Raw genomic sequence first — 12,201 nt, 5'->3', positions numbered from 1 at the left:
TCAATTGTAGCGAAAATCTCACGCAGTTCAAAGCTATGGCAGCTTAATGCTGAGATGCTGAGTGTAGTTCCCGGGGAAGAAGCTTGGCTTTTCGCCACTCTCGCAGCTCGGGGTGCGCGCTGCCTCTATAACGGCTCGCTTCACAACAAACGCTGAACGCTATTTCACTTTTCGCTGCTCAGGGTGCGCGCTGCCTCTATAACCGCTCGCTTCACAACAAACGCTGAACGCTATTTTCGCCACTCTCTCTGCTCGGGGTGCGCGCTGCCTCTATAACGGCTCGCTTCACAAGAAACGCTGAACCCTATTTTCACCACTCTCGCTGTTCAGGGTGCGCGCTGCCTCTATAACGGCTCGCTTCACAAGAAACGCTGAACGCTATTTTCACCACTCTCGCTGCTCGGGGTGCATGCTGCATTTTTTTGTAATAGTGAAAACACCTTCTTGTCAGCGAAAACCGGTAACTAATTTGGTCTTTCACAACAGCGAGGAGTCGTAAAGTGAACGTTCCAAAAAACGGGGGCCAGCTGGACACTGAACACTTGCTGACAAGTTTGGAATTACCTGAGATCTTTCCTCTTCATCCTGCCTGAGCAAGCATCTGGTCCATCTCAACCCCATTTTGTTCGGGAGTTATCACCTCTTTAGCTCTCTATTATTTCCTAGCTGAAGACTGAGACACAACAGTTTGTGCTTCTTATCTGATATCAAAATATTTCTCATGGTTTCTGATTTGGCCACTGTGATGTCATCAGCTATTGTGATGTCATCAGCCACTGTGATGACATCAGCCATTGTGATGTCATGACCCACTGTGATGACATCAGCCACTGATTAAAACTAATTAAAACATGCTATCCCAAATATTTGAAGCACTTCATTATTTGAACCTTCCCATCATTGATTATAATCATTGGCCACAAATTTCAGTTGGGGTGGGTCTTGTGATTTATTGAATGAAACAGTTGTGTCTGACAGACTTTTTGTTCCAATGTACACAGAAAAGAAAACGACACAGAATTACATTCGTGATCCCAGTGCATTAATATTCACCTCTTTGGGCAAGTTAGGATTAAAAAAAAGAAATCACTCTAAATTGTTCTCCGAGGCAAAAGAATAATAAGGGGAAAGTTGACATTTGTCCGTACAATTGGCTTTAATTGATTCCTAATCTAAATTACCTTCCCACCAATGGTTAGCCAAATAGCCTCACACCTCCTCCCTGCAGGAAGCAAAGAATCTTTAAAATATAGAAATGGTCTTTGAGGAAAACAAATCCTGGCACTTCTAGAAGAATTGCCAACTGAAGAAAACTCAATTCTACCATTGACTTGTTTCCAAAATGCATCAGGCTTGTTTAGATGTTCCTTTGCAAACTTCTGATGCTGAAATTTGTGGTAACGATGCAGGAAAAGTTTTCTTCTGATGACTCTTCCATGAAGGTCATATTTCTTCAGTGTCGCTGCACAGTAGAACAGTGCACCACCACTCCAGAGTCTGCTAAATCTTCCTGAAGGTCTTTTGCAGTCAAACAGGGGTTTTCATTTGCCTTTCTGGCAATCCTATGAGTAGCTCTCTTGGAAAGTTTTCTTGGTCTTACAGACCTCAACTTGACCTCCACCGTTCCTGCTAACTGCCATTTCTTAATTACGTTACGAACTGAGGAAACGGCTATCTGAAAATGCTTTGCTATCATCTGATAGCCTTCTCCTGCTTTGTGGACATCATTTATTTTAATTTTCAGAGTGCTAGGCAGCTGCTTAGAGGAGCCCATGGCTGCTGTTTGTTGGGACAAGGTTTGAGGAGTCAGGGTATTTATAAAGCTTTAAAATTTGCATCACCTGGCCTTTCCTAATGATGACTGTGAACAAGCCATAACCCTAACAAGCTAATTAAGGTCTGGAACCTTGGTAAAAGTTATCTGAGAACTCAAATCTTTTGGGGTGCCTAAACTTTTCAATGGTGCTCCTTTCCTTTTTTTCACTCAAAAATTGTACAAAACCAAAATAATACACTAATCTTGCTCAATATGTTGAAAAGAATGTTTCATCTTCAACATTATGATTTTTGGAGATCAGTTCATCTTCTACTCACTTAACTATTCACAGTAACAGAAATTTTGACCGGGGTGCCCAAACGTTTTCCTGCCACTGTATGTCAATTTAGGCAGCTGCAGGTACCATGATGTTTACTTCTGCATAGACTGCAAGTCAACGTTATATTTTTTTTCAATATTACTGGTACTGTGAAAATGGTATTCTTCATCATCCACTTCAAGGTTCGACATGTGTGTTTAGAGATGCTCTTCTGCACACCACTGTTGTAACGTGAGGTGATTTGAGTTACTGTCACCTTCCTGTCAGCTTGTACCAGTCAGTTGTCGTTTTGGGCCAAGATGCTTCATCAGGACTAGAAAAAAAAAGATGAGATCAGAGTAAGAAGGTGGGGAAGACGTACAAGGTTGTGGGTGATAGGTGAAACCAGGAGATGGGGAGTGGTGAGGTAAAGAGCTGAGAAATTGGTGAAAGAGATAAAGTGCTGGAGAAGGGGGAATCTGATAGGAGAGGACAGAAGGCCATGGAAGAAAGGGAAGGGGGAAGAGCACCAGAGGGAGGTGATGGGCAGGTAAGGAGATAAGGTGAGGGAGCAAAATGTGAATGGAGAATGGTGAAGTGGGGGGGTCATTACCGGAAGCTGGAGAAATTGATGTTGATGCCATCAGGTTGGAGGCTACCCAGACGGAATAAGGAGTTGTTCCTCCAACCCGAGTGTGGCCTCATCGCAGCAGTAGAGGAGGCCATGGACCAACATGTTGGAATGGGAATGGGAGGTAGAATTAAAATTGGTGGCCACCAGGAGAAGTGCCACAGCTGCCCCTGGATCTCCTCCCTCACTACCATTCGGGGCCCAAACAGTCCTTCCAGGTGAGGCAACATTTCACCTGTGAGACCCGGCCCAGATTGGGAGACCACTTTGACGAGCACCTACAGTCCATTCAGCAGAAGAAACCAGGACCTCTTGGTGGCCACCAATTGACTTGGATGAGGAAGTGGAGGATTAGGTTAGTAAATTTGCTGATGACACAATGGTTGGCGGGGTTGTGGATAGTGTGGATAGCGGGACATTGATAGGATGCAAAACTGGGCTGAGAAGTGATAGATGAAGTTCAACACAAATAAGTGAGAGGTGGTTCATTTTGGTAGGTCAAATATGATGACAGAATATAGTATGAATGGTAAGGCTCTTAGCAATACGGTGACCTTTTATCCAATATTTTCATTTAATTATTTATTACTCTTTCAGTCTTTTTTTCAAAGTTTTAGATTTCATCAGAAAGTCTTTCTTTCTTTCTTGATCGTATCCTGAAAATGGACTGCCCAGTCCTCTTTTTTTTTGTTTCTTTAGTGTAGTGGGTTCTTTTTCCTTTTCATTTAAAACCCAATGTTTTTTCCTTTCTCTTCATAAACTGCTAAGACAATTGTTATTTTCATTTTTTATTATATATTTTATACTAGTTTAACAATATCTATGATTTTGACAATGTCTATCTTAATCTTGGATTATATTGTTACCGATATATATATTTGAATGAATTCTCCTCTTGATTTGTATTTAAGCTTTTTTTAAATCAATGAAAAGATTAATGAAGAAAAAGACTCTTGGCAGTGTGGGGGATCAGAGGGATCTTGGGGTCCGAGTCCATAGGATGCTCAAAGCTGCTGTGCAGGTTGGCTCTGTGGTTAAGAAAGCATACAGTGTATTGACCTTCATCAACCGTGGGATTGAGTTTAGAGCCGAGGGGTAATGTTGCAGCTATATAGGACCCTGGTCACACCCCACTTGGAGTACTCTGCTCAGTTCTGGTCGCCTCACTATAGGAAGGATGTGGAAAGCATAGAAAGGGTGCAGAGGAGATTTATAAGGATGTTCCCTGGACTGGAGAGCATGCCTTATGAGAATAGGTTAAGTGAACTCGGCCTTTTCTTCTTGGAGCGACGGAGGATGAGAGGTGACCTGACAGAGGTGTATAAGATGATGAGAGGCATTGATCGTTTGGATAGTCAGAAGCTTTTTCCCAGCTAGCATGAGAGGGCACAGTTTTAAGGTGCTTGGAAGTAGGTACAGAGGAGATGTCAGGGCTAAGCTTTTTATGCAGAGAGTGGTGAGTGCGTGGAATGAGCTGCTGGCGATGGTGGTGGAGGTGTTCTAAGAGTAAAGTTAAGAGTAAATTGCTAAGTTCTAAGAGTAAACCTAGCAATTATCAGCCTGTGAGTTTGACGTCAGTGGTGGGTAAGTTAATGGAAAATATTCTTAGAGATGGTATATATAATTATCTGGATAGACAGGGTAGCTGTTTAGGAACAGTCAACATGGATTTGTGCATGGAAGGTCATGTTTGACAGATCTTATTGAATTTTTTGAAGAGGTTACTTGAAAAGTTGACAAGGGTAAAGTGGTGGATGTTGTCTATATGGACTTCAGTAAGGCCTTTGACAAAGTTCCACACGGAAGGTTAGTTAGGAAGGTTCAATCGTTAGGTATAATATTTAAGTAGAAAAATGGATTTAACAGTGGCTGGATTGGAGATGTCAGAGAGCAGTGGTGGATAACTGTTTGTCAGGTTGGAGGCCGGTGACTAGTGGTGTGCTTCAGGGATCTGTACTGGGTCCAATGTTGTTTGTCATATACATTAATGATCTGGATGATAGAGTGGTAAATTGGATTAGTAAGTATGCAGATGATACTAAGATAGTTGGCATTTTGGATAATGAAGTGGGTTTTCAAAGCTTGCAGAGAATTTGGGCCAGTTAGAAGAGTGGGCTGAAAGATGGCAGATGGAGTTTAATGCTGATAAGTGTGAGGTGCTACATTTTGGTAGGACTAATCAAAATAGGACATACATGGTAAATGGTAAGGCATTGAAGAATGCAGTAGAACAGCGTGGTCTAGGAATAATAGTGCATAGTTCCCTGAAGGTGGAATCTCATGTGGATAGGATGGTGAAGAAAGCTTTTGGTATGCTGGCCTTTATAAATCAGAGCACTGAATATAGGAGATGGGATGTAATGTTGAAATTGTACAAGGCATTGGTGAGGCCAAATTTGGAGTCTTGTGTACAGTTGTGGTCACCAAATTATAGGAAGGATGTCAACAAAATAGAGAGAGTACAGAGGAGATTTACCAGAATGTCACCTGGGTTTCAGCACCTAAGTTACAGAGAAAGGTTGAACAAGTTAGGTCTTTATTGTTTGGAGCGTAGAAGTTTGACCGGGGACTTGATAGAGGCATTTAAAATTATGAGGGGGATAGATAGAGTTGACTTGGATAGGCTTTTTCCGTTGAGAATAGGGGAGATTCAAACAAGAGGACATGAGTTGAGAGTTAAGGGGCAAAAGTTTAGGGGTAACAAGAGTGGGAACTTCTTTACTCAGGGAGTGGTAACTGTGTGGAATGAGCTTCCAGTAGAAGTGGTAGAGGCAGGTACAATTTTGTCATTAAAAAAAAGTTTGATAGGTATATGGACAGGAAAGGAATGAGGGTTATGGGCTAAGTGCAGGTAGATGGGACTAGGTGAGAGTAAGCATTCGGCACGGACTAGAAGGGCCACGATGGCCTGTTTCCGTGCTGTAATTGTTATATGGTTATATGGAAAGCAGGAGATTGCGGCTGAGAGGAAAAATGGATCACCCATGATCAAATGGCAGAGTAGACTTGATGGGCCAAGTGGCCTAATTCTGATCTGCATCTTATGCTCTTAACCACATTCTCTACTACCCCTTTATAATCCCTCCTCAATCCTATCGCCCTCTTTCTGATCCCACACCAGTTCCCCACTACCCACAACACAATTGTGTCGCGTTCTGGTTGCCTCAGGATTGGAAAGGTGCAGAGGAGGTTTGTAAACGTAACTTTGCTGGATCAAATAACAACAGTACAAAAAGATCGTTACTTATCTTTCCACCCGTTTAGTTCTTCGAGCTCAGCCGGTGAGTGAATTTGGACCTGACATCAGGGAGAGAACCTTTCTGATCTCCCCAGCAGTTCAACTAATTCACTGCCTGATGTCAGAATTGTCAGAGGTTATAAGGCCACCGATACAAAAGAACAATCAATTTGATAAGCATTCCAGCCAAGTCAATGGACTATGGATACAAAGAACAATCAGCTTGATAACCATTCCGGCCAAGTCAATGGACTATTGATACAAATGAACAATCAGTTTGATAACCATTCTCTTGGTTGACGTGCTAAGTCGTCTTAGGTGGGACGAATGATTTAATCTACGAGATGTAGATGATTTCAGCTGAGCTGACATCTTGTAGATGATTTACAGCTCAGCTCAAAGCAACCCCTCAGCTAAGTCAAGATTGGGAATTAAATATCCAAGGATATCAGGTTATACGGTATGATAGGCAGGAAGGTAAGGGAGGTGGGGTAGCGCTGTAAGGATGAGATCAGTGCGACAGTGAGAGACGATATAAGATCTAAGGAGCAGAACGTTGAGTCCATCTAGGTAGAGATTAGGAACAGTAATGGAAAAAAAATCCCTAGTGGGAGTTGTCGATCAGCCACCAAATAATCACATTACAGTGGCACAGGCAGTAAACAGAAATATCTCAGGCACGGGAGAATGGAACAGCAGTTATCATGGGAGACTAACTTGCACAGAGATTGGGTGAATCAAATTGGTCGAGACAGTCTTGTGGAGGACTTCATTGAACGCATAAATGATGGCTTTCTTGAACAGCGTGTTACTTAACCTGCAAGAGAATGTGTTATCTTAGATCTGGTCCTGTGCAATGAGAAAGGTAAGATTAGTGATCTTGTAGTTAGGGATCCTCTCGGAAAGAGTGATCACAGTATGACTCAGTTTCCCATACAAATGGAGGGTGCAAAAGTAGTCTGGGAACACAGGCTATATGGTGGGACTATTGAGGAGCAGTGGAAGACTTTCAAAGAGATTTTTCACGGTGCTCAACAAAAGTATATTCCAGTTAAAAGCACGGACAGTAAGGGTGGGGAGAGCCAGTCTTGGATAACTGAGGAAATTAAAGAAGGCGTCAAACTAAAAGCGTGTGAATAGAAAGCCTCCAAGAGTAGTGGGAAACTGGAAGACTGGGAAAATTTCAAACAGCAACAAAGACCCATCAAGCAATTAATAAAGAAAGGGAATAAGGAAAGAAAATAAACTAAAATTCTCTGGACTGTGGGCAGGTTCTGGTGGATTAGAAGATGGCGAATGTCACGCCACAGTTCAAAAAATGATGTAGGCTAATGCAGGTAACTACAGGTCAGTTAGTTTAACATCTGTAGTTGGAAAATGCTTGAAGCTATCATTAAAGAAGAAATAGCGAGGCATCTGGCAAGAAATGGATCCATCAGGCAGATGCAGCATGGATTCAGCAAGGGCAGATCCTGTTTGACAAACTTACTGGAGTTCTTTGAGGATATAACGAGCACAGTGGATAGAGGGGAACAGATGGACGTTATTTACTTGGATTTCTGGAAGGTGTTTGATAAGGTACTGCATAAAAGACTTATCCATAAGATAAGGATGCAAAGAGTTGGGGTGATGTATTAGCATGGATACAGGATTGGTTAACTGAAAGAAAGCAGAGTTCGGATGCATGGGTGTTACTCTGGTTGGCAATCAGTGGTGAGCAGTGGTGCCATATGGGTCGGTGCTGGGCCCGCAACTGTTCACAATATATATTAACCATCTCAAAGAGGGAACCAAGTGTAGTGTATCGCTTAAGTTTGCTGATGATACCAAATTGAGTGGAAAAGTAAATTGTGCAGAAGATACAGAGAGATACATATCGATAGGTTAAGTGAGTGGGCAAGGGTCTGGCAGATGGGGTACAATGTTGGTAAATGTGAGGTCATCCACTTTGTTAGGAAAAATAGAAGAGCAGATTATTATTTAAACGGTGAAAATTTCCAGCATACTGCTGTGCTGAGGGACTTGGGAGTACTTGTGCATGAATCACAAAAGGTTAGTTTGCAGGTGCAGCAGGCTATCACAAAAGCAAATGGAATACAGTATTGGCATTCATTACTAGAGGGACTGAATTGAAGAGCGGGGAAGTTATGCTGCAACTGTACAGGGTACTGGTGAGGCTGCACCTGGAGTACTGCATGCAGTTCGGGTCTCCATACTTGAGGAAGGATAGACTGGCTTTGGAGGCAGTTTGATGGTCAGGTTGGGATTGGTGCGGGGAGAGTAGAGGGCAGTGCATTCAGTGGAGGAGTGAAGGAGTGATGAATTCGATGTCCCGTCGGCAATTCGAGATGAGAAGATCCAGAGCAGGCAGAGAACCAGAGCGGGGAGTCCAAGGAGAGGAGGAGGTGAGTGAGGGTAATTTCAGAGATGTGAGAGCGGATCGTTTACACAGAGAGTGGTGGGTGCCTGCGGTGGTGGTAGAGATAGATGCATTAGAGATTTTTAAGAGACGTTTAGATAGGCACATGAATGTGAGGAAGATGGGAGGATATGGACATTGTGTAGGCAGGAGAGATGAGCTTAGTTAGCTAATTGATTACTAATTTAATTGTTCTGGCACAACATTGAGGGCCGAGGGGCCTGTTCCTGTACTATACTGTTGTATGTTCTATTAAAGGACTCCTGCCCTCAGCTGCAGGGATATCTTTGAAGGAACGTCGGAGGGTCACGCCAACGGGTCTTTTCACTGCTTTAGCCTTCAGCACAAGCAGGGCTTTGGTTCGGAGGTTGGGAACGTGAGCTGGATTTCAAGTTAACAACCAAACCTGTTGGCAGATGTTTGCCCTGGCCAGACAGCTTGGTGTCAGTGTGAGTGAGAGAGAGGATTCCAGTCTTTCTGCATGTAAGGATGTAATGCTGAGGCTTTATAAGGCAGTAGTGAGGCCTCACCTGGAGTCTTGTGTGCATTTTTGGGCCCCTTATCTCAGAAAGGATGGACTGACATTGGATGTTTGAATAGGCAGCTCAGGCAACGCATCACCAAATAATTAGATAGGGCGTCAAAGGTTAAAGGGAAAATGGGTTTGAGAGGGAAATGGATCAGCCATGATGAAACAGCGGAGCAGACTCGATAGTCTGAAAGGCCTAACTCTACTCCAATGTCTTCAGTTCTTCCGGTCTTTCATATGGAGGCTGTCCTCCAGTCCGCTGAAGGAGTCTGTTAATGAGCTAGGCCTGGAGGTTCTGCATTGGTCAGAATGGACCATGGATGTTGTGTCCTAGCTGTCTACATGATGTGAAAGCCAGGGAAGTACAACACGGAGAGCAAGTTGTTGCCCACACAGCAGGCTAGCTCTCTCCACGCAGCAGATGAATGCAAAGGAATGGCAGAGGTCGATAGTTTGGCATCAGCCCAAAGCAACTTGTTTTAAGGCGTCAGTAACCCACCTAGGTGCCTTCTCCTGTCAGTAGAAACGGTTCCACCAATCTTAGTAGCTCAGCCAGACGTGAAGGCCAGGAGCTGGACTTGGTTGTCAGAAGCCTGCCCTGCCGTGCGATGTAATCATGTCTGCTCTATGCTGACCACAATTCTTTTTTTCCTGTACTGGTTTACGTATTAATAAACAGCCAGTAGGTGGAGATTGTGTCTCTCTCAGTCCATCAGGGTCAAGCATATTTTGCTTCCAACCCACAACACACACACCAAGTGCTGGAGGAACTCAGCAGGTCAGGCAGCAACTCTGCTGAGGAATAAAGAGTCGATGTTTCAAACCGAGACCCCCTCATCAGGACTGGAAAGGAACTGGGAAGAAGCCAGAATAAGACTGGGAGGTGTTGGGAGCATGGAGGGAAGGACTTCAAGCTGGCAGGTGATAGGTGAGACCAGGTAAGGGGGAAGATGGATAAAGTTAGAAGCTGGAAGTGTTTAGGTCAGGGGTTCCCAATATCCTAAAACCACAAGATATGGGAGCAGAATTAGGCCATTAGTCTGCTCTGCATTTCATCATGGCTGATCCATTTTCCCTCTCAGCCCCAATCTCCTGCCTTCTCCCTTTATCCCTTCATGACCTGACCAACCTCTGCCTTAAATATACAAAAGTACTCGGCCTTCACAGCTGACTGTGGCAATAAATGCCACAGATTCACCACTCTCTGGCTAAAGAACTTTCTTCTCATCTTCCTATTCATCTCTAAAAGGACACCTCACTATTATGAGGATGTCCTCTGGTCTTAGACTCCCTACCATAAGAAACATCCTCTCCACATTCACTCTGAGACCCCTTGCTTAATTGTACTGGTCCATGGCAAGTAAAAGGTTGGGAACCCCTGGTAGAGGTGGAAGAGTTAAAGGGCTGAAGGAGGAGGAATCTGATGGGAGAGGAGAGTGGGCCATGGGAGAAGGGGGATTAGGAAGGGAAGAGGGTGAAGATGGGAAGGTCTTCATTGAGTTCACAACATCCAATCTGCTCTGGTACCACAGTATTTATGTGGGCTGTCCTGCTGAGACTCTGGACAATGTTGGCCCCTCCAGGACATTGACAGTTGGGTAATTCAGTGACGAAAGGGCTGACGAACACAGAGGTGTGTATTGGCGATGTAATACGGCTGTCTGAAGCCAGCTTGATAGTGAACCTTGGAAAAAATGAGTTCGGCCACACGAAGGTCACTTACCTGGGAATTGTGGTGACACAGGGGCAGCTGGCGGCGATGCAAGCTACGGTGCAGGCTATCGCTGACATCCCAACCCCGACAGACAAGAGGACCCTCAGAAGGCTCTTGGAGATGGTGGGGTACTGTAGGAAGTTTTGCAGTAACTCTGCGGTTACCACCCCTCCCCCTCCGACTAAGCCCTTGCGAGAGAAAACTAAGTCGGAATGGGACGACCCTTGTTATTGTGGTCCGGGACGAAACCCAATGAGAGGTACATTGATCGCAATTCATCAGTGTTTTTGGCCACTATGAAGTTTGCTAAGTTGGAGCCTGGTAAGAGGGATTATTAATAACACATATAAAAGGAACAGAAAATGTGATGGCTGACTGTCTGTCAGGTGTTGACAACTTCAAACTCGCTGTATTAGCCAAATAGCTGATAAAGATGTATATCTGTGTGTACCAAATAATGTATTCATGTTTGTAATTTTTACCCCCGGTAAAAATCCTTAAAGGGGGGAAGTGTGACAAGAATACACATAGATTAAGATGTAGCTGTCCTGTGCTGGCACCAGTGGGATCAGTAGTTGGTCTGCCACCTGTCTTCAGGAGAGAGAGAGATAAGGAAAACAATGGAGCAGCATTGGGAGATGTGTAATGAAGGGACGGGAGAGAGAGTAACAGAAGGAGAGAGCTGTCAAGATCGGCTCCCCCTTTGAACCCTGAACTGTTTGAAGTGATGGACAGGCGATACCCCAGCAGGGGGATAAAAAGGGACAGGTTCACTAAGGCAGCACACACACGACACCCGAGGTAACGAGACCCTGGAAGCGGTGCGTCTCTCACAAGTCGGTGGGAAGTTTTGGAAGGCCGGTTGCGGGACCAGGCCATAGACGCACAGGGCGGAAAGGCATGATCGGCGGGAACCTGGTGTGTGTCCACCCTTGCCTGGGTGCCGGGTTCACCGCAGAGAAACGATCGTATCTCGAAACGGAGGGGGTCACGGTCAGTGACCTCAGATGACATCACAAAGGGCTCGCCCGAAAGCTGACTGCGAAGGTCTGTGTGTGGAAGCCCTTTTGAATATTCATTCATTTTGCTCTCTCTCTCCTTCCCTCCACTGTCTGCGAACTGAACTGAACTAAACTGAACTGAACTTTGCGTCACTTTGAAACTGGGCATTTACCCCTAGACAACGATAGAGCTTGATTGATCCTGTTATCTTAATTCTGTGTACATGCATGTTTATCATTGCTGAACTGTTGCATTCATTATCCTTTTGATTAGAGTACTGTGTTGCTTGTTTCTTTAATAAAACTTTCTTAGTTCTAGTAATCCAGACTCCAACTGAGTGATCCATTTCTGCTGGTTTGGCAACCCAGTTACGGGGTACGTAACAAAGACCAGTGGTCCCCAATCACTGGGCTGTGGACCGGTACCGGGCCGCGAGGAAACGATATGATTTGGCGATATGAGTCAGCTTCACCTTTCCTCATCCCCCCTCACCCACTGCTGAGCTTGAACACACGCGAGGTCATTACCCGCGCGTCATCCATGTCAGCACAGGAAGAAGATCAACTCCTCGAGCTTGCAAATGAAGGCGGACT

The sequence above is a fragment of the Mobula birostris genome, chromosome 10 (genome assembly GCF_030028105.1).
Source record: "Mobula birostris isolate sMobBir1 chromosome 10, sMobBir1.hap1, whole genome shotgun sequence".
Classification (NCBI taxonomy): Eukaryota; Metazoa; Chordata; class Chondrichthyes; order Myliobatiformes; family Myliobatidae; genus Mobula; species Mobula birostris.
Note: the sequence above shows the minus strand (reverse complement) of the source record.